Below are 21,776 nucleotides of genomic sequence, written 5' to 3' on the forward strand. Positions count from 1 at the left end.
GGAGACTGAATTTTAATTCAATAATGCACTTTTGTTTTCATAGTCACAGAACTCAGTGCACTTCTGTTAGGTTTAGACTGTAAGAGTTACCTTTTAAATACTACATGCCCAATCAAGGACAGGCAGTAAAAGTCTTGCATATTTCTGATATATTCTGATCATTAGAAAGGGCCCTGAAGGAAAATTGTGAAGAATTTCAAGGACCATCAGTGTCATTTGTATAACAGACACAAGAAATACTAAGGTCTATTAGAATCTGTTCCAATTATTTGAACACATTTCTTTCTCCAGGAGCTCTTAAAGAAGTTACTGTTCTTGATTACTTTTCTAACTCTGCATATACTGCATAGGAGAGGAAATTAACTATGTGCATGAGGAGATACAATACTTTTTATTAACCACTCTCCTCTGTACCTCCCTCTACTCTATTTTCCTCCATATCTCACCAACCCCCATCACCCATCTTTCCCCTCCTCCACCTAGAAGGTGCCCAATGCCCATACATCTCCTCCTCAGTTCCACTCCCCACCTCCATTATATTTTCCATGTTCCTCTGCCCTGTCCTATCAGATTCCACCTTCTTCATCTCTTTGTACCTGTCTCCTCCCAGCTTCTTACTTAATTCCTACTCTCTTCCCTCCCTCACCTGCCCATCACCTCCCTCACCCAGATCAACCTGTCACCTGCCAGCTATTACTCCACCCCTTCTCCTCACCTATCTATATGGGCTATCCTTCTTCCTTTTCTTTCCTTCCATTCCTAATGAACAGTCTTAGAGACATCCACTGTCCATTTCATTCCACAGAGGGCCTGGTGAGTACAAAACATAACAGAATCTACTGATTACCACTGCAAACTGTTGGTTGAGGTACCAGTCAAATAGACTGCTTTGGCCTGGCTGCTGATGTGCAGCTTGAAACTTGTTGGAGCTCCCGACTGCTGTGCAGTTGAAGGCTGTTCAAACACTATTCAGACTTGTGCCTTGTAGGTGTGAAAACACCTTGAGGATGTCAGAGTGTGAGACACTCTTGCAGAAGACCTAGACTCTGACCTTCTTTTGAGGCATATTATTTATTTGGTTACCCCTGATAAGTTTCTAGTCAATGGTGACCTTCAGGACGTTGACAATAGAGCTCTCAGTCATACTAAAGCTGTTTGGCAAGGATAGGTAGTTAGGCTCTTTGTTGGAATGATCATTCTCTGGTACTTTGGGGCACAAATGGCAGTTGATCAGTTGATGTCACAGATGATCCCAGTCAGACCAAGTTGGCAGCAACATCTCAAGCTCTATCACACTGAGCACTGCTGCCCCCCTCCCCACTGAGTAACGATTGCACTGCCAGATCCAGCTCAAATCGCATCAGATTCACTGAGGATACAGCAGTAGCTGGCCTCATCAGCAACAATGATGAGATGGCGAACAGAAAGGGGACTGTCAAATGGTGCAAGAACAACAACCTGAGCCTCAACATGGACAAGTCGAAAGAGATGATTGTGGAATTCCAGGAAGGCACAAGTCGATCGCTTTCCATTGCAAATCAATGGCTCTGCTGTGAAGAGCACCAAGTTCCCTGGTGTGCACGTAATGGATGATTTAACATGGACCCACAATACTTCCTCACCAGTCAAAAAGGCACAGCAATGTCTACTCCTTCTGAGAAGATTAAGGCTTGCAAGGCTCCCCACTCCATTCTAATGGCTTTCTACAGGAGGACCATCGAGGGGGCCTTGTCTGATTGCACCATTGTGTGGTATGAAAGCTGCAAGGCATTGGACCTTAGAGGTAGTTAAAACCACTCAGAGGATCACTGGGGTCTCCCTCTCTCCCATTTGTGACATTTACTGGAAATACAGCAGACAAAGGGCCCAAAACATTGTTGAGGATCCCGACCACCTGTCCCACAATCTCTGACTCACTACCACCAGGAAGGAGGTACAGAAGCATCAGGACTAGGACTGCCAGACTTTCAGTTGGTGAGACAAATGCCACCACTAAGGCCTCATCATTAGGTCAACGGGGTACTTACTGTATACTGAGCTGTTCACTGTTTACCTGTGCTGCATGCACTTTAAATTATATTTTACTAACTTATATGTGGTAATATTTTAGTTTATGTGCTGTGTATATTATGTGCTTTGTGGTGCACCATGAGTCTGGAAAATATTTTAGTCGTTTGATTGTCTATATGTACAGTCAGATGACAATAAACTAGAACTTGAATTCAAAATTATGCTTAGCTGTCAAGGACAGTTACTTGCAGTTCATCTCTGGAATTTACTTCTTAGGTCGCTGTTCGGCTCAAGGCTGTACTGAGATCTGAGGTGAAATTGGGTATTAAACCACAGCATCTGATCATGGTCCATGCTTTTCATATTTGTGCAATATAGGCTATTTTATAGTGGAGGTTTATAACATACAGGGTGAGATAAGCCTATCAGACTTCACTATCAGACTTCAGTGCCTATATGTTAGATTAGCTGTAAAGGCTGAACAACCCGTATGCTACGTAACCCGCAAACACATTAATGTTCCATCCCCACTGCCTGCAAGATGATGAATATCAAGGTTGTATATGGTATGCACACTTTGAAAATAAATTTACTTTGAACTTTGGATTTTAAGGGACTCTTATGAGGCTGATAACTAGGCATGAGTTCACTGTAGTTCACTTTTTGTGGCTTGGGTCTGACTGAACTGTTTCCAAACATTCTCCACCTGCTACCAACTGCTGAAAAGACCCAGTGTATCCCTCTGCTACATGATCATTACTGTTCTCAGCTGCAGTGCTACATGTTCATTCACTATTCCCTACCATTGTACAGGTGCAGGGTGATGCATCTGGGTAAGGCAAACAGAAGCAGCTCATGTACAGTAAACAACAAGGTGCTAAGGATTGTTAATGAAAGCAAAACCTAGGGGTCCAAGTCCAATATGGGTAGACAGGCTGGTTAATTAGGTATGGACTGGTCTTTGATTGTTTCTTTGTTTTTATTTTGCACTGAGGTTTTGTTTTCACACAGCCTTTTCTTTTTCACTCTGCGGTATAACCTTATGCATAACTTACTGCATATCTGGTGTATTCTCTGTATCTACCTGATTGTGATACCACTGCAAGAAAGTTTTTCACTGTATTGCATACATGATAATAAATTCGACCTGACTTGATATATGGAAAACTTGACTTCAGAGGTTGCGGCACAGAATATAGAAATACAGATGTTATGTTGCAAATGTAGAATGCACTGTATTGGTTAGTCTGCACTTGGAATATTGCAAATAGTTCTTTTCCCAAACTATATGGTGCAGTGGAGAAAGTGCATGGGAGGTTTATTTATTTTATTTTACAGTGCACAACAGGACCGTCCAGCCGAACACCCAGTAACCCACCTATTTAGTTAGACAATTTACATTGACCAATTAATCTACTAAGTAGTATATCTTTGGACTGTGCGAGAAAGCTGGAGCACCCAGAGGAACCCTACACAGGGAGAATGTAGAAACTCCTTACAGTCAGCACTGGAATTCAATTCTGAACTCCAGAATGCACAAAGCTGTAATAGTGTCACCCTAACCACTATGCTACAGTAACACGGTATACTTGTCCTCTTGTCCTCATTTCAGCTTCCTCTTCCAACATTCCATCAATCTGCCTTCTCTTTCAGATATTCGCTGCTTCCTCTATAATTCACTGGACACCATTCTTTTCTATCACCACAAACCTCATGTCAGTCTTCGAATGTGTCCCTGTTCTCTGTTCTGTTAATTTCTACCATTTCTCTGCCTTTCCTTTCTCTCACGTCCTTCTGATTTCCCTTACTGCTGTCATCCCCTACATCAAACCATATAACAATCCTGGATTGATATTCCACTAGAATTGGAGTAATATTGTAAATATATTGTTTGAGTAAGCATTCTTGTTCTTTAAATAATTCATTATAGGTATAAATACGTAAGTTGTAAACACCATCACATTGCCATGGGATACATGCATGCCTTGCTTGAAGTAAACACAAAGTTAAACTCACATTTCGGGCTCCCAGCTCTTTCTTTGAAATAGTTTAATGTTTTGAAGTTACAAAACATAGTGCCTGTCTCTCTGCATTCTCCAGTCAGGCAGGGACCTGGGAAGATAAAGATAAAGATTAACATTATTTGTCTTGTGTGCATTGGAACATTCGGTGAAATGTGCCGTTTGCATTAAATCAAATCAGCCACATTTCTTTCACCGACGTTGCATGTTCACAACCCACTAACCCTAACTGTATGGTTTTCGGAATGTGAGAGGAAACCAGATTACTCAGAGGAAACCCATGCAGTGATGGGGAGAATTTATTGTGCATACTCTTTATAGACAGACAGGAATCAAACCCTGATCTTACAACCAGCACTGTAAAATTGGCAGTAACTGCTATTCTAGCATCTATCCACGTGGATAGCTGCCACCCAAACAGGATCAGTTATTGACTTTTTAAATTCATAAACCACCATAATCCATCCTAACTTTCTTTATTGAGGAAGTAAGGAGACATGGGATCCAAGGGGATCTTGCATTGTGGATCCAGAATGGGCTTGCACACCAAAGGCAAAGAGTGGTTGTAGACTCGTCATATTCTGCATGGAGGTCAGTGACCAGTGGTGTCCTGGGATCCCTCCTCTTCATGATTTTTATAAAAATTTTGATTTTTATAATGATTTTTTGTTTGGAGAAGGAAGTCAGAGGATCAGAACGGGAGTGCAGCGGGAGCCATCTTGAATTTTTCTTATTCTCATCGAAGTTAAGAGATGTGGGACTGCGCAGGCGTGTGATGGCAGGCAGTGAAGCTGGGAAGATTTAAAAAGGACAGAAATCCTGAATCGGTTTTTGTTTGGAGAAGGAAGTCGGAGGATCAGAACGGGAGTGCGGCGGGAGCCATCTTGAATTTTTTTATTCTCATCGGAGTTAAGAGAGGCAGGACTGCGCAGGCGTGTGATGTCAGGCAGTGAAGTGGGAAGATTTAAAAAGGACACAGCCTTATACAGCAGGCAGTAGAGTGAAGGCTTAAGGGCTTTGGCTCAACGGGCTTAGGCAGAAACGGGTGAGGCAAGGTAGGTTTAGTTTTCAGTTTTTCCTGTTATTTGAGGAAAGGGGGAAGTATGAGTGTGAGGGCAGCTTGTTGTTATCGGTGTCGGATGTGGGAGGTCCTAGAGTCTCCTAGCCTCCCGGACGTCCACATCTGCGCCAGGTGCGTCAAGCTGCAGCTCCTAAGGGACTGTGTTAGGGAACTGCAGCTGCAGCTCGATGACCTTCGTCTGGTCAGGGAGAGTGAGGTGTTGATAGAAAGGAGTTACAGGCAGGTGGTCACAGAAGGGGAAGAGTCAGGTACAAGAGAGTACCCCAGTGATTGTACCCCTTGACAATAAGTACTCCTGTTTGAATACTGTTGAGGGGGACAGCCTACCTGGGAGAAGCAACAGTGGCCGTGCCTCTGGCACAGAGTCTGGCCCTGTAGCTCAGAAGGGTAAGGAAAGGAAGAGGAAGACAGTAGTAATAGGGGACTCGATAGTTAGGGGCTCAGATGGGCAATTCTGTGGATGTGATCAGGAGACCCGGATGGTAGTTTACCTCCCTGGTGCCAGGGTCCGGGATGTTTCTGATCGCATCCAAGATATCCTGAAGTGGGAGGGTGAGGAGCCAGAGGTCGTGGAATGAGGTGGAGGATAAATGCGTGGTTGAGGGATTAGAGCAGGGGGCGGGGATTCAAGTTTCTGGATCATTGGGACCACTTTTGGGGCAGGTGTGACCTGTACAAAAAGTACAGGTTACACTTGAATCCTAGGCGGACCAATATCCTGGCAGGGAGATTTGCTAAGGCTACCTGGGAGACTTTAAACTAGAATGGTTGAGGGGTGGGAATCAATTTGAAGAAACTAGGGGAAAGGAGATTAGTTCACAAATATAGAAAGCTAGTAGACAGTGTGCGAGGGAGGATAGGCAGGTGATAGAGAAGGGGAGCGCTAAGACCAACGATGTAGGGGAGAAGGAAGAAAAAGATAATAAAGTTGATCGCATCGTTAGGGATAAACAGAGAGGAAGAGGTGGAGAGTTTCTTAAATGCATCTATTTTAATGCTAGGAGCATTGTAAGAAAGGTGGATGAGCTTAGAGCATGGATTGATACCTGGAAATATGATGTAGCTATTAGTGAAACATGGTTGCAGAGGGGAGTGATTGGCAACTAAATATTCCTGGATTTTGTTGCTTCAGGTGTGATAGAATTGGAGGGGGCAAGAGGAGGAGGTGTTGCGTTGCTTGTCCGAGAAAATATTACGGCGGTGCTTTGGCAAGATAGATTAGAGGGCTCATCTAGGGAGGGTATTTGGGTGGAATTGAGGAATGGGGAAGGTGTAGTAACACTTATAGGAGTGTATTATAGACCATCTAATGGGGAGTGAGAATTGGAGGAGCAAATTTGCAAGGAGGTAGCAGATATTTGTAGTAAGCACAAGGTTGTGATTGTGGGAGATTTTAATTTTCCTCACATAGACTGGGAAACCCATTCTGTAAAAGGGATGGATGGTTTGGAGTTTGTAAAATGTGTGCAGGATAGTTCTTTTCAGCAATACATAAAGGTACAGACTAAGGAAGGGGCAGTGTTGGGTCTCCTGTTAGGGAACAAGATAGGTCAGGTGACGGACATATGTGTTGGGGAGCACTTCGGTCCAGTGATCACAATACCATTAGTTTCAATATAAATATGGAAAAGGATAGGACTGGACCCAGGGTTGAGATTTTTGATTGGAGAAAGGCTAACTTTGAGGAGATGCGAAAGGACTGAGAAGGAGTGGATTGGGACAATTTGTTTTATGGGAACAGTGTAATAGAGAAATGGAGGTAATTTACAGGTGAAATTTTAAGGGTACAGAATCTTTATGTTCCTGTTAGGTTGAAAAGAAAGGTTACAAGTTTGAGAGAGCCATGATTTTCAAGGGATATTGGAAACTTGATTAGGAAAAATCTGCAGTAAATATAGGCAGAATGGAGTAAATGAGGTGCTCGAGGAATATAAAGAATGTAAGAAGAATCTTAAGAAAGAAATTAGAAAAGCTAAAAGAAGATACGAGGTTGCTTTGGTAAGTAAAGTGAAAATGAATCCGAAGGGTTTCTAGAGTCATATTAATAGCAAAAGGATAGTGAGGAATAAAATTGGTTCCTTAGAGAATCAGAGTGGATACCTGTGTGTGGAGACAAAAGAGATGGGGGAGATTTTGAACAATTTCTTTTCTTTGGTATTCACTGAGGAGAAGGATATTGAATTGTGTAAGGTAAGGAAAACAAGAAGGGAAGTTATGGAAACTATAACAATTAAAGAGGAGGAAGAACTGGCACTTTTAAGGAATATAAAAGTGGATAAATCTCCAGATCCTTACAAAATATTCCCTAGGACCTTTAGGGAAGTTAGTGTAGAAATAGCAGGGGCTCTGACAGAAATATTTCAAATGTCATTAGAAATGGGGATAGTGCCAGAAGATTGGCGTATTGCTCATGTGGTTCCATTGTTTAAAAAGGGTTCTAAGAGTAAACCTAGCAATTATAGGCCTGTCAGTTTGACGTCAGTGGTGGGTAAATTAATGGAAAGTATTCTTAGAGATGGTATATATAATAATCTAGATAGACAGGGTCTGATTAGGAATAGTCAGCATGGATCTGTGCATAGAAGGTCATGTTTGACAAATCTTATTGAATTTTTTGACGAGGTTACGAGGAAAGTTGATGACGGTAAAGCAGTGGTTGTTGTCTATATGGATTTCAGTAAGGCCTTTGACAAGGTTCCGCATGGAAGGTTAGTTAGGAAGGTTCAATTGTTAGGTATTAATATTGAAGTAGTAAAATGGATTCAACAGTGGCTAGATTGGGAGATGCCAGAGAGTAGTGGTGAATAACTGTTTGTCAGGTTGGAGGCCGGTGACTAGCGGTGTGCCTCAGGGATCTGTATTGGGTCCAATGTTGTTTGTCATATACATTAATGATCTGGATGATGGGGTGGTAAATTGGATTAGTAAGTATGCAGATGATACTAAGGAAGGTGGCGTTGTGGATAATGAAGTAGGTTTTCAAAGATTGCAGAGAGATTTAGGCCAGTTAGAAGAGTGGGCTGAACAATGGCAGATGGAGTTTAATGCTGATAAGTGTGAGGTGCTACATTTTGGTAGGAATAATCCAAATAGGACATACATGGTAAATGGTAGGCCATTGAAGAATGCAGTAGAACAGGGTGATCTAGGAATAATGGTGCATAGTTCCCTGAAGGTGAAAAAAGCTTTTGGTGTGCTGGCCTTTATAAATCAGAGCATTGAGTGTAGGAGTTGGGATGTAATGTTAAAATTGTACAAGGCATTGGTAAGGCCGAATTTGGAGTATTATGTACAGTTCTGGTCACCGAATTATAGGAAAGATATCAACAAAATAGAGAGAGTACAGAGAAGATTTACTAGAATGTTACCTGGGTTTCAGCACCTAAGTTACAGGGAAAGGTTGAACAAGTTAGGTCTTTATTCTTTGGAGCATGGAAGGTTGAGGGGGGACTTGACAGAGGTATTTAAAATTATGAGGGGGATAGATAGAGTTGACGTGGATAGGCTTTTTCTATTGAGAGTAGGGGAGATTCAAACAAGAGGACATGAGTTGAGAGTTTGGGGGCAAAAGTTTAAGGGTAACATGAGGGGGAATTTCTTTACTCAGAGAGTGGTAGCTGTGTGGAATGAGCTTCCAGTAGAAGTGGTAAAGGCAGGTTTGATATTGTCATTTAAAGTAAAATTGAACAGGAAAGGAATGGAGGGTTAGGGGCTGAGTGCGGGCCAGTGGGACTAGGTGAGTGTAAGCATCGACATGGACTGGAAGGGCCAAGATGGCCTGTTTCCGTGCTGTAATTGTTATATGGTTATAAATGACCTGGATAAGGAAATGGAGGGATGGGTTAGTAAATTTGCTGATGACACAAAGGTTGGGGGTGTTGTAGATAGTGTGGAGGGCTGTCAGAGGTTACAGAGGGATATTAATAGGATGCAAAACTGGGCTGAGAAGTGGGCAATAGAGTTCAACCCAGATAAGTGTGAGTTGGTTCATTTTGGTAGGTCAAATATGATGACAGAAGATAATATTAATGGTAAGAATCCTTGGCAGTGTGGAGGATCAGAGGGATCTTGGGGTCCAAGTACATTCTTGTTCTTTAAATAATTCATTATAGATATAAATATGTAAATTGTATACACCATCACGTTGCCATGAGATACATACATGCCTTGCTTGAAGTAAACACAAAGTTAGCTGTGCAGGTTAACTCTGTTGTTAAGAAGGCATATGGTGTATTGGCTTCATCAACCATGGGATTGAGTTCAAGAGTCGAGAGGTAATGTTACAGCTATATTGGTCAGACCCCACTTGGAGTACTGTGCTCAATTCTGGTCACCTCACTACAGGAAGGATGTGGAAACTATAGAAAGGGTGCAGAAGAGATTTACAAGGACGTTGCCTGGATTGGCAAGCATGCCTTATGAGAATAGGTTGAGTGAACTCGACCTTTTCTCCTTGTAGCGATGGAGGATGAGAGGTGACCTGACAGAGGTGTATAAGATGATGAGAGGCATAGATCATGTGGATAATCAGAGGTCTTTTCCCAGGGCTGAAATGGCTAACAGGAGAGGGCACAGTTTTAAGGTGCTTGGAAGTAGGTACAGAAGCGATGTCAGGGGTAAGTATTTTATGCAGCGAGTGGTGAGTGTATGGAATGGGCTGCTGGCGACAGTGGTAGAGGTGGGTACGATAGGGTCTTTTAAGTGGCTCCTGGATAGATGAGAGAAATAGAGGGCTATGGGTAACCCTGGGTAATTTCTAAAATAAGTACATGTTCGGCACAGCTTTGTGGGTTGAGGGGCCTGTATTGTGCTGTAGGTTTTCTATGTTTCTGTGTTTTCTATGTTTCTCTGTTTCTGTCTCACACTGACAACCACCGTGTAGTATTTACCTTTCATTATCTCTAAGAACCCCACTCTAGTAGCAGCTCTAACTCAAGGTACTCAGCTCACTACCTGTACAACATTGTCTTTATGAAACATATTGAACAAAGATACAGCATGGGCAACAGTCTCCCAGACTGCACGCTTCCAGACAGGCCCATCTGGTTTCCCATTTCTTCTTTGAGCTCTTTTGTCCTTCTACAGTAATTACAATTCTGTTTGCAAATAGATCCCTCTAGTGATTTAAGCAGCTTCTTACCTTTTTTGGGCTTCTACTAAATATAGTCATCCTGTTTATCTTACAGCTGGTAGGCTTTCAACAATTTGTCAGGATGACCATGCTCCTGGATGTTCTGTTCTCTTGCAGGTCTGATGCAATTCTAGTGAGACATTTTCCTGAGCTGATTTTACAGCTTAATCTGATATTGTCATTTTTGTTTTGGTTTAGTGCCACTCCAGCTGGCTGCTGCCCAACTGGAAATGAAGTCGCTGCCATCATTGTCAATTAATGGGTTGAAAACTTCTGCTCCATGCCTTTCTTGTGAAGCTCATTTTACCATGTGTATCTGTGTCTGTAGTTAACCACTCTTCTCCATGTTTGTTGAGCTATTGGTGCTAACCCCACTGCCATCAGCTGTAGCTTGGGAACCCCTTTTTCCATGCAGCTGCACCACCCTTTCTGGATACACCACAGATTTCAGTATTTCAGTTCTCAATCCCTCCCCCACCTCCAGTCAGTCCTTCATCAGCACGTTAGCCCTGGTCTCACTGCCTGAGGCCACATCAGATTCCTCATAGGAGACCTACAGTAACCCACCAACATCTCCTGACTCCTGCACCATTCTGGATCTAGTCAGGGAGTCATGGAGGCATGCGATAGGAAACAAGCATGCCAGTCTGCCAGGTCTGCACTGACCAGATATGGCATTTGTACTAATCCTGTTTATAGAATGTAGAACCGTACAGCACAGAAACAGGCACCTCAGCACATGAACTCCATACTGACCATGATGCCAATCCAAACTGATAGCATCTGCATTCTCATGGGTCATATCCCTCTATTCCCTGCCTGTTTATGTACCTGGCTAGATGCCCTTTTAGAGTTACAACTATCTGCTCTCACCAGCTCTCCCAGTAGGTTGTTCAGCCTACTCACTGTGTAAAATATTCACTTTCTGTGCCTCTTTTCAATTTTCCTTCTTTCACATTGAAGCTCTGCATTTGATATTTCCTCATTTAGCAAAAGAACTTAGAACATAGAAGAGGACAACACAGGAACAAGCCATTTGACCCTCAATATTGTGCCAACCCAGCTAAAAAAACTTAACCCTCACATTCCCCTTAACTTACCCCCTCAACTTCAATGCATGCCCTCTGCTATTAGACATTTCAACCCTAGGATACAGATACTCTCTTTCTACTCCATCTACACCTCTCAGAATCTTCTAACCTTTATCAGATCTCCGCTCAGCCTCCAGCTCTCCAGAGAAAACAACCGAGTTTATCCAGCGCATGATAGCACATAGCCTCTAAACCAGGCAGCATCTCTTCCGCTTCCTCTCCAAATCCTCACATCCTTCCTAGAGTGGGGCGACCAGAACTGTCTGACTGTCTACCTGATCTGTGCCTTTCTCAATTTTATAAACTTCTGTCAGCTCTCCCATCAGCCTCCAGAGACAACAATCCAAGTTTCTCCAATCTGGACTGGAAACCTCCTAATGGCATTGATCGTGTGGATAGTCAGAGGCTTATTCTCAGGGCTGAAATGGCTAACACAAGAGGGCTCAGTTTCAGGTGCTTGGAAGGTGCAGAGGGGATGTCAGGGGTAAGTTTTATATGCAGAGAGTTGTGAGTGTGTGGAATGGGCTGCCAGCAACGGTGGTGGAGGCGGATACAATAGAGTCTTTTAAGAGACTCCTGGATGGAGCTCAGAAAAATAGAGGGCTATGGGTAACCCTCAGTAATTTCTAAAGTAAGGACATGTTTGGCGCAACTTTGTGGGCTTGAGGGCCTGTATTGTGCTGTAGGTTTTCTATGTTTCTATGAACCGCTTAAGCACTCTATCCAAAATCTCCACATACTTCCTGTAATGTAGCAATCAGCTGCACACAATGCTCCAAATGTGGCTGAAGTAAAGTTTTACGCAGCTGCAACATAACTTCCTGACTCTTATACTCAATGCTGGCAATATACAATGGTAAGTATGCCATATATACCACCCAAATCATTTATTTTGACACTTTTAGGAAGCTATGGACTTGAACATCAAGATCCAGCTGGACATCAATGTTCCTAACGTATGATTTCCTCTTACATTTGACCTTTCAAAATGCAACACCTCATGTTTGTCCAGATTAAACACCATCTGCTACGTCTGCTGCCAAATTTCCTCACTATCCATGACTCCAACAATTATTGTGTTGGCTGCAGTTATTACTTACCCACATACTAATCAGACCACATACATTTTCATCCAGATATATATCACAAATAAATCTTTATGAAACAACATTGATTACAGACCTCCATTTAGAAAAATAGACCTCTACCCCTACCCTCTGTCTACCATACAAAGCTAATTTTGTATCCAACTTACCAACTCATTGTGGATCCCATGTGACAATCTTTTAGACTAGGGGTTCCCAACCTGGGTCCATGGAGCCCTTGGTTAATAGTAGGGTCCATGGCATAAAAATGTTGGAAACTCCTGTTCTAGACCAACTTTCCATGAGGATCATAGAACATAGAATAGTACAGCACATTACAGGTCCTTCGGCCCTCAAACCCTGCCTCCCATATAACCCCCCCACCTTAAATTCCTCCATATACCTGTCTAGTAACCTCTTAAACTTCACTAGTGTATCTGCCTCCACCACTGACTCAGGCAGTGCATTCCACGCACCAACCACTCTCTGTGAAAAACCTTCCTCTAATATCCCCCTTGAACTTCCCTCCCCTTACCTTAAAGCCATGTCCTCTTCTACTGAGCAGTGGTGCTCTGGGGAAGATGCACTGGCTGTCCACTCTGTCTATTCCTCTTAATATCTTGTACACCTCTATCATGTCTCCTCTCATCCTCCTTCTCTCCAAAGAGTAAAGCCCTAGCTCCCTTAATCTCTGATCGTAATCCATACTCTCTAAAACAGGCAGCATCCTGGTAAATCTCCTCTGTACCCTTTCCAATGCTTCCACATCCTTCCTATATTGAGGTGACCAGAACTGGACACAGTACTCCAACTGTGGCCTAACCAGAGTTTTATAGAGCTGCATCATTACATCACGTCTCTTAAACTCTATCCCTCGACTTATGAAAGCTAACACCCCATGAACTTTCTTAACTACCCTATCTACCTGTGAGGCAACTTTCAGAGATCTGTGGACATGTACCCCCAGATCCCTCTGCTCCTCCACAAAGTATCCTGCCATTTACTTTGTACTCTGCCTTGGAGTTTGTCTTTCCAAAGTGTACCGCCTCACACTTCTCCGGGTTGAACTCCATCTGCCACTTCTCAGCCCACTTCTGCATCCTATCAATGTCTCTCTGCAATCTTCAACAATCCTCTACACTATCTACAACACCACTAACCTTTGTGTCGTCTGCAAACTTGCGAACCCACCTTTCTACCCCCACATCCAGGTCGTTAATAAAAATCACAAAAAGTAGAGGTTTCAGAACAGATCCTTGTGGGACACCACTAGTCACAACCCTCCAATCTGAATGTATTCCCTCCACCACGACCCTCTGCCTTCTGCAGGCAAGCCAATTCTGAATCCACCTTGCTAAACTTCCCTGGATCCCATGCCTTCCGACTTTCTGAATAAGCCTACCATGTGGAACCTTGTCAAATGCCTTACTAAAATCCATGTAGATCCTTGTCAGACACTTTACTGAAGTTTATGCAGACAACATTCACTCCCCTACCTTCATTAATAATCTTCATCACCTTCTCAAAATTTGAACAAAATTTGTGAGACATGATCTCTCACTTATGAAGCCATGCTGATTACATCTAATGAGCTTATGTTTTTCCATCACAAGTAAAAGCAATTAGTACTTAAAAAGAATATCCAGAAGGATTTCCAGTGAGTACACATTGGTAGAATTTAGGAATAAGAGAGGGCAAAGCTGAGGCTATACTGTAGACCTCCCAATGGTCAGTGGGAATTAAAATATAGTTTCAAGTCGAGTTTATTGTCATGCACAATGATAGTGAGGTACCAGTACAATAAAAATCCTGCTTACAGCAGCACCACAGACATATAGATACAAACAACACATAGAAATTAAATTATAGATAAGTTATAGATTCCCGCCACTACCTGTACGGTGTTTGTCTGTTCTCCATGTAACTGTGTGGGTTTCCTCTCGGTGCTCTGATTTCCTCCTACATTCCAAAGACATGCAGGGTAGTAGGTTAACTGGTCACATGAGCACAATTTTGAGGCATTTGCTCATCGGGCTGGATCTCTAAATTAAATATAAAATTATACCATGCAGTGAAAGATACATCCTGTTCTAAAGCAAGACCTTAGTGCAAAAACAGCAAGGACACATCAGAGGCAAGTCTGTGGTAATGCAATAGGTGATCTGTTGCTGAGGTGGGATTAGTGTTGTGCAGGTTAGTTCAAGAATCAAATAATTGTAGGGAAGAAGCAGTTGCTCAACCTGGCCACCTGGGACTTCAGATTTCGCTGCCTCCTGTTTTCAGTAGCATATATGGCATGTATTTGTTCCTATCCTCTTTGACATACCTAGCACCTTCAGCAGTCTCTTTATGTATTATGGAAGGCAACAATCTGGATTCTGTGATGGTGCAGACCTCAGGAGGAAGTTGAATGGATCACCTATTTGTCACTTCTAAAGGAGGTTGTAAATATTTCATTCTGTGCCATTGAAGCTGGGGATGGTACTGGATCCTCATCCTTACATTAGCTTTTTAATTCTCTGCCAACAATCCCAAATAGACATGTCAGAACTGCAGAGATGTGATGGTTGTGTTTCAGGAGTGTTTTTAATGTAACACTTCAATATTTTCCTGATACTATGTGCCTGACCAGTTGGCCTCTGCAAGCTATTCTGAACTTTTCAGCATTGTCAGTAATTTTCCATTATTATACCATTATCCTAAGTGCTCAGCTTCGACTTGCTGGGAGGTCTCAGCACTTTCATGCAAACTGAACCCCTTGTCCTTGCAGCTTCAGTCTTGATGATTATTTACTATGATTTGATTTTCCTTTGTCTTTCAGCCCCAGGATGTGAGAGAACAGCATCCTGAACATCCTGTGCCTCATCATTCCTGTGGAGTGTTGTGTTGTTCAACTGCCCAGAAGAATTGCTGCATTTTAGTGTCTCTTTGAGATGCTTGATTGACCTGTTTTTGTTCAATGTTTTTGTTTCTCTACCTTTAGTAAGCAATAAAGTGATCTTTATTCCTCTGCTTTTCGTAAATTCTTCATTTTAAATCAATCCGTACAGTAGACTATTATCAGATGCAACTACTTTCAAAAGACTGCGAAGCAGAAACAAAATTCCTAATGTGTACTCCACGCAGATGCTTGATTCTGTTCTCTTCAGTGTCTACAACTAATACTTGAAAAGTTGTCAGCCTTAAATGAAGTATGATCCTGATAGAATAATCCTGTAAACCACTGCCACAATAACAGAAGAAACGCAGAGGGTCAAGCAGCATCTGTGGAAGGAAAGCAATTTATTAGAAACCAAAAGGTCTCACTGTCAAGGCTTTCCATGCAAAGTGTTGGACCATCCATAGAAGGGAATGGATCTTAAAAGCATTTTCCAGTTTCCTGGAAACAAAATAAACCAGTAGAGAGATAAAAACACCTTCCTTACATCTCTCACAGTCTCTACAATTAACAAAATCCAGCTTGCATCTATATTAAACCTCAGCAGGATACTTTATGAATCTACTGAATCAGGCAAAATAATGTTATACTACCAAAGAAATGAATATTTTTTGCAATATTATATGCACTACATCACACCACAGTAACCAAAGTCCATGAACATCTGAACAACATTCAGATGTAGGTGCTGCTAATAAAATCTAAATCAATAACCAACTTAGTCAGTACAGCAGAAAGTTCTAGAATGCTGTTTGAGTTGGCACAAGCACAACTGCTGAAGTGTTTGGCTGAGGTAAGTTATTTGATATAATCAATTCATTTTAGATCTTAACTATTCAGCAAAGACCTTTTTGGCTTTTACTGAAGGCAGTATCAGTGGTATCTGCATTTGACAGAATGGAGGTCCACAAGTTTAAAGAAATAGTGGGAAAACGCAGAGGACAATGATGAAAAATTCTGTTTCTAAACAAAGGATTTTTGCCTGGAGTCAGCATTGCTTTTTGTGTCTCATGTTATTGAGATCAGCATGGATTTAATGAATCCGATTTTAGTGTGCGTGTATGATATAGGAAGAAGACAGCAACACATTGCGAGAGGACAAAAGCAGGCTGGGAAGACACATAGCAGGGCAGAGTGACATAATTTTGGAAAGAAAAAATAGGCAACACAAAGAAGTAAGAATATTTTAAAGGATGCAAAGACAGGGACTTCGAGAGTTTCATTTTTTAAGGTGACAAGATTAAGTTAATAACTACTTTTCCAAGGCATTTGGACAGGTACATGGATAGAAAAAGTTTAGAAGGTTATGGGCCAAATGCTGGAAAATGGGATCAACTTGGATGAGCAGCTTGGTCACCACTGGTCAATTAGGCTGAAGTTCCTATCTATGGCTCTGAAAGACACACGGTATCTTTGTCTTACTGTTGAAAAGCTTTGAGCTCAATAGCAATGAACTTATGCTGAACCTTTATAAATTAATTTTAGGCTTAAACTGAAGATATTAGAGAAGGTGTACAGCTTCTAAAAGTAATCACACATAATGGAGCCCTACTGAAGGGTTTCAGCCCAAAACATCGACTGTTTACTCTTTTCCATAGTTGCTGCCTGGTCTGATGATTTCCTCCAGCATTTTGTATGTGTTGCACATAACGGGGAATGCAATTAGGGGACTAATATTGTTCTCTTAAAGGCGAGATTTTTAAGCAAAGATTTAATGGAACTGTTATAAATTATTAGAAGTTATCATGAATTGAATAGTAAGAAATGGTTTCATGCTCATTGAGATGGTCCTGACAACAGAGAAATATTTCCCTTATTGCTTTATTTATGTCTAGTCTGGAAGTGGTCCACCTGACTTCAGTGACATATCGGCAGATTTTTGTCACATGACCTTTGATATTTATTGCACCTTCAACAGTTATTTGATACCATGGAGTGTAATAAACTGGAAAAAAGTGGAATTCTCTGATGGTGAGGACCCCCGGAGGAAGTTAAAGCAATCCATCACTTGGTCTTCTGGCTGTAACATTTCAATCCCACTGCCGTTTTGAAGATTGGGATAGTATTGGAGCAACTGAGAAATAAGAAGTGGTTCAAACTCAAACCAAGGCCCTGAACACAATTGCCAGACTGGCATGCCTCTGATTGATTGAAGGAGTGCTGTGCAATGTCAGGTCTCTTGGTTGGCAAGGCAATATCTTCATTCTGAAGTGCGTGAAATTAACACTATAACACTACTTTGGAGATCATGGGAGTTCTCATTCTAGTTTTCAATCACTGAAAATAAAGAACATGGAACTTAAAGTGTACAGTACAGGAAAAGGCTCTTCAGACCGCAATGCTGTATTGTCCATATCCCCCCCCCCCCCCCACCATCCTCTACGTATTCATTTGCCTATGTGAGAGCTTCTATCTCATCTGCCACCATCATCACACCTGGCAATGCACTCCAGGCATTCATACAAAATACTGGCCCTTTGATCTTACCTTAAATGAATGTTTCTAGTATTACACATATTTCTTTACTAAGAGATAGAGTGCAGAATAGATCTTTCTGCCCTTCAAGCTGTGCCACCAGCAAACCACCGAATTAGCCCTAGCCTTTACAATGACCAGTTGATCTACTAAACAGTATGTCTTCGGACTGTGGGATGAAACCTGAGCACCCAGAGGGAAGCCATGTGTTTATAAGCAGTACAGTACAGAATTAAATGCAATACTCAAGATGCCACCTAACTCATTTTGTAAAATGAATAACTAGTTATTTCCAGACTCTTAAAATCAATGCCTTGACTAATAAAGGCAAGCATACCAGATGGCTATCAACTCGTGCCCCTCTTTCAGAAGTGCTATGGATTTGGACCTGAAGATTCTTCTGTAGCATCAGTGCTGTTATTGGTTCTACCATTTACAGAGCAGTGCAACACTTTCACAATTGGCTGGATTAAATTCCACCTGCCTTCTCTCCACCATATCTGCAACTGATCTATATCCCACTGTTTCCTTTAGCAACCTTTACACTCCCCACAACACCACAAGTCTTGGTATTATCTACAAACTTCAAAGTTCAAAGCTCAAAGTAAATTTATTATCAAAGTACATACATGTCATCATATACAACCCTGAGATTCATTTTCTGGTGGGCATTCACAGTAAACATGAGAAGCACAAAAGAATCAATGAAAGAACGCATGGTTGGACAGACAACTAATGTGCAAAAGACAACGGACTGGACAAATACAAAAAGAAAGGAGAATAAAAGGAAAAAAAATAATAAGAAGCAGAAATAAATATCAAGTATATTAGATGAAGAGATCTTAAAAGTGAGTCCATAGATGTGGGAACAGTTCAGTGATGGGGTGAGTGAAGTTAGTTCTGGTTCCAGAGCCTGATGATTGAGGTGTAATAACTGATCCTGAACCTGGTGGTGTGGGTGCTAAAACTCCTGTTCCTTCTTCCTCTTGGCAGGAGTGAGAAGAGAGCATGGCCTTGATTGTGGAGGTCCTCGGTGATGGATGCTGCTTTCATATGTCAGCACTCCATGTAGATGTGCTCAATGGTGTAGAGGGCTTTATACATGATGGACTGGGCTGTATCCATAACTTTTTTGTTGGCTTTTCTGTTCAAGGGCATTTATGTTTCCATACCAGGCTATGATGCAACCAGTCAATATTCCACACATCTAAAAAAAATTGTTAAAACTTTTAGATGACATGCTGAATCTATACAAACATCTAAGAAAGTAAAGACACTGTTGTGCTTTCTTCATTTTGACATAAATATGTTGGACCTGAGACAGATCTTCTGAAATGATAACACCAAGGAATTTCAAATTACTAACCCTCTCCACTTCTGATCCCCTGATGAGGACTAGCTCAAGGACCTCCTGCTTCCTCCTTCTGGTCAATAATCAAATCCTTTGTCTTGTTCACATTGTTGAGGTTGTTGTTGTCGTACTAGGGAGGCAGATTTTCAATCTCTATCCAGTATTCTTCACCATCTTTGATTCAACCTTTGACAGTGGTGTCATGAGCAAACATAAATATGGCATTGGAGCTGTGCTTTGCCACACAGTCATAAGTGTGAAGTGAGTAGGGCAGGGGGCAAAGCTCACAGCCTTGTGGTGCACCTGTGCTGATGGAGATTGAGGAGGAAATACATTTGCCAATCCAGACTGACTGGGACCTGTAAATGAGGAAATAGAGAATCCATCTGCAAAAGGAGGTCTTGAAGCTTATTGATTAGTTCTGATATGATGATAGTATTGAATGCCAAGCTGTAGTCAATGAAGACATCTTGATGTGTGCACCTTCACTATTATTAAGTTTTTAAGTGGGTTAATAAGTTATTAACTTACTAACCCACCCACACCATCATTTTCCTCCAGCTGAGGTCCCAGTACAGAACACCACTAGTCACAGAGCTATAGGCCAGAATAAGACCCATTGGTTGTTACCATACAGCTAATATTGCCTTATATAAATCAGCTGTTGTGACTTCAATATTATAACAGTGCCAGGTACATTAAAAATATTGAAAAGCTGTAAAGGGTCAGGGAAGTTCTTGAGTTTGAAAAAGAATTATAGAGAAGAATAAGGTTTCTCTGGCCAGATATGATACATTCAAGTAAGTAAAGTGAAGAAGGGAAAATGGGGAAAGAAAATCTTCAGTTTCTTTGGCGTCCTTGGTCTCCCGATAACAAGTGGAGGATTATGATATTTGAATAGATTTCCCTCCCATTTCTCTGATGATCATGTGTCAGTCAGGTTTTAGTTTACAGAATCAATACTGTCTTTAGCACAAATGGTGCCTTTGTATGCATGTCCTATGCCAGATGAATGTTAGACTCCAACAAACTGCTCCATCTGACTTTCAATTGGCAAACAGCAGACAAGTCTCTCTGCTTATTTTAACTGAAAGTACATTTAGATTGTTTTGTATTGATTGTGTCCTTGATGTTCCCTTTGAGTCAGCTTTTGTTAGAGGAAGCTGCTTTGTCCATGGCCTTCAATTATTTCTTTGTACATTTGTGCCAAGGTCTCATTTGCTCAGTTCTGCGGGCTGCATTGTGACTTTGTGGTCATTAATCATAAAGGCTGAAGTCACTCTATACAATGAATAATCAATGGTCCTTGATAAAGATCAAGTGGCAATTCAATCTGTTAATTTGTGAATTGTTACTCTGATCAATACAAATAATGTCAAACATTGTGAGATGTATCTTTACTATGTTAAATTACAATATAAATCAAGGTTTAGGCAGATAAATGCAGTGAATGAAATCAACTGAAAATGAGCATTGGATTGTGCTTTTCCATTCTGAATGCAGTAATTTTGTTTGACTTCTTTGAGGTAATTTTAATCAAGTAACTTGACAGTTCTTTTTCTCTCTATGAAGCACATATTGTCTTCAGAATTGGATGAAATCCAGGGATTGGATCAAATTCACTGAAGCATTTGCCCACAGGATCTGTTGTTGTTGAACACATGGAGTTGGTAATGTTTTCTGATCTGTTTCCATTTTGGAGAAGTGTAATTAAGTTCTTACACACAAATTCAGATTGCATTGGAGGCTGTTTCAGATAGTCGGAAAGAAATTTTAGCAACAAAATCAAGATTCTTAAGAGAAGGGATAACTACGGCTTTATGACCTTAAAAGAGTGGGAATAATAAGAACTTATTTGGGTAAACAAGCTGATAAAATGAATACTAACCAAAAATAGTTATAAACCCTCTATTAGAAAAATGCCATTCAATAATTACCTACAATGGTCAATTAAGCATACAGTTTGCATTCAGTGGTAGTTAACTCATTAATTATCCACTATTGTAGCTACACATATCACTAATTGCATACTGTTAGAAGCACTCAATACATTAGGATGTACAACTGGAAACATTTAATTCACTAAATCAACGAAACAATCTGCAGATGCTGGAAATCCGAAGCAGCACACAAAATGCTGCAGGAACTCAGCAGGCCAGGCACCATCTATGGAAAGAGTACAGTCAGTGATACAGACTGAGACCCTTCATCAGCTTTTGCATCCAATTTCACTTTCCTCTCCAATGTTCTGCCTTCCTCCCATATCTCTTCATGCTGTGACCATTCAAGAATCGAATTCCCTCTGACTCCCTCTCCCTGCAGAGTAACAAGCTTCTTTTGTCTCCTTTCCACTTCTGATGAAGGGCTTTTTTTCCCAACAAATACAGCCTGACCTGCTGAGTGTCTCCAACTTTCTCAGCTTTTATTTCACACAGTCTGCTTAAGTGACAGGCAAGAAGCAGTATGTATGATTAGGCCAGCGTTCTACTAAAAACATGTACTTATAACTATATAACCATATAACAATTACAGCACGGAAACAGGCCATCTTGGCCCTTCTAGTCCGTGCCGAACACTTACTCTCACCTAGTCC

The sequence above is a fragment of the Hypanus sabinus genome, chromosome 8 (assembly GCF_030144855.1).
Source record: "Hypanus sabinus isolate sHypSab1 chromosome 8, sHypSab1.hap1, whole genome shotgun sequence".
Lineage (NCBI taxonomy): Eukaryota > Metazoa > Chordata > Chondrichthyes > Myliobatiformes > Dasyatidae > Hypanus > Hypanus sabinus.